The sequence below is a fragment of the Peromyscus maniculatus genome, chromosome 12 (assembly GCF_049852395.1).
Source record: "Peromyscus maniculatus bairdii isolate BWxNUB_F1_BW_parent chromosome 12, HU_Pman_BW_mat_3.1, whole genome shotgun sequence".
NCBI lineage: Eukaryota > Metazoa > Chordata > Mammalia > Rodentia > Cricetidae > Peromyscus > Peromyscus maniculatus.
Window position 1 is genome coordinate 73561488 of NC_134863.1, and position 2685 is coordinate 73564172.

A 2685-nucleotide genomic window follows, 5' to 3' on the forward strand; every position below is an offset into this window, starting at 1 on the left:
TTAAAACCTTATTTTAAAAATTAGAGGTTTGATAGATTTAAACTGGTTTTCTTTAAATTATGATTAAGAAAATATAAAGAAACAACAAGTCTTTAGAGGAAACATATTTTGTATTTTACATAAAAAAGAATTGGCCACTGCATCCTTTCAATATCTGAATCAGAAGCTTAAATTTATCTATTACCATTCACTTGTTTCTTTCTGCTTTTGCCTCCTAAATTTCTCGCAAATCATCTTCTATATCTCCATGGCAACATTTTTAGTTTGTGCCATCATAACCTTTGCTAGGGTGAGGTTACAAAGATACAGCATTACAACACATAGCTCTATGATGGAATTTAAATTCTTCAAGAAGTGGATTATGTTTCATTTTTATGACAATAATTTTAAATGAACGTCTTGCTATTAAAATATTATATAATAATAATTTCATAATGTAAGGTCTTGTCAGCTTGGCAACTCAAAATTCTATAGGCTATAAATGAAAGAAATAATAAAATTGTACATAAATTATACTGTAAGTCAAGAGGGGTTTCATTCAGATACACTAAAGTTGACTTTGTTCAGACAATATCCATGGTCCTGTCTCATAAACATAGTTTCTGCAGGAGGAAAGAAGTGTAACTCTTAAAGAATTTTTGTTGTTTTATTAATGCAGTTGATACCAGGTAACTTCATTCATAAAAGCTTAAAGCAAAAACTATATAAAAATAACATCTCTTAATCAACTAACTCTGCTAATGTGAATAATGAAAAATCGTGTCTGCCTTTCCTCCTGATCTCCTTTTCCCAATACCGTACACACTGAGTACAGCATAACTAACACAAAGGCATTGCTTTACTGAAATAAAATGATCAATGTTATCAAAGAGTGATGAAGCCTGAAGGTTTCCATCACAGACAATTTCTATACTAAAACCTGATCCTTAATGCATGGAATATTTTGTTCACTTTTATTCAAGTTTATACAAAGTAATATAAAAAGGAGAAATAACCAGTTTCATCGTGAATGATAAAATAATCATGTACATAATTTCTTTAAAATGTTACACACAAAAAATATGTACAATCACCAAAATGTAGAATGACACAGGAATAATAAAGGTGTTAAGAATTTGTGACAAACTATGTAACTTTGTAAGTACATGCAAAGACAGACCAAATAAAAAAGGGTTGTCTTTATAGTGAGCCTAAAATGATGAGTTGTTTCCAAACTCATGAGCAGCTTCACAGACAGCTAAATCAACACAACTATGGGGTTCCTTCATTTGTTCCCTATTTCTTCTCTTCCCTTCCCCTTCCCTCCCTTCCCTTTCCTTCCCTTCCCTTCCCCTTTCCTTCCTTTCTTCCTTTCTTCCATAAAATGAGAATTTCACAGGAAAGACTTCACATCCCTAACTATTCTAGACTCTAAGACACTAAAAGCAACAACACAGGTAAATATTTTATCTGTCTTAATAGAAAGTGCAGATATTTAAACAGAAATTAACATACATTCAAATATATGCATGTAGTATAAAGAGTGTTTCACCTTTTCTTTAAAGAGCAATGAAAAATGAGTAAAACAATACAAAATTTTTAAAAACATAATATTTCATAGAGGATGAAGGGGAAATGCTATAAAATTTCAGAAACTTCTCGAAGATTATTCATTTCATGGAATGTTCACCCACTTCCATGAATAAGTAGAAGGAATATTTTTTAGATACTAATTCTACCCAATTGGGGTTTAGGTTTAGGACTGCAGGATCAAATTCTCAACAGGGATCTACTGTAGACAGAAATTTCTCTGGTCCTGTCTTGCTCACCAGTGCGGATGAATCTCTCCAACCCACAGTTCCACAGCCACTTATAAAATAATCACTCCAGAGACTTAATATTAATTGCAAATTGTATGTCCTATGGCTCAACCTTCTTCTAGCTAGCTCTATAACTTAATTTAACCCATTTCTATTACTCTATGTCTCGCATGTGTTTCATGGCTTTATCTGTGTCCCATTACATATATGAAAAGGAATGCCTCTTATGATGTCTGCTTCTGTGAGCAAAATGGTGAGAGCCAGGAGTGAAGACAGAGCCTCTGACTGTGAGGCCCTCCAAGTTGCTTCAGATTACAATATTCTGCAATCCAACACACTCTATTATGAAATACCATTTCTGAATCCAGCATAAAGTGTTCTTCAAATTTTGCAACTATGTTTGCAAAACCTAAAACCCCACATGAAGCTGTTGGCAGCATATATCACACAAGAACGTGAGAGGATTGTCACACTGCCTGTGTTCCTTCTGTGTCTATTGCCATTATCTGTTTGATTTTGTCATAGCATTTTTAGTAATATGTCCAGTAATACAGAGCCCAGCACTACACGGATAAAAGGTCCCAGATGACGTCATCTAAGTCATTTCTACCAATCATTCACTCATTTCTCATTTCTCTAATAATTGAAATGCTGACTGGAGAGAGAACCCATCCCTCTACATAATGTATGTTTGACAGAATATATAGAAGTGAATTATCCAAGCTTTCTTCGACATCTGAAGCTCTCAAATCACTTACCTCCCCACTGCAATTTTAAAATGTTCTATTCCCCTCAAAGTCCACTGGTTTTTTTTTTCAACATATACTTATGTCTTTCTCAGTCAGTATTTGTTTAGATGTCCACTTCGTAATCTTGACCACAAATT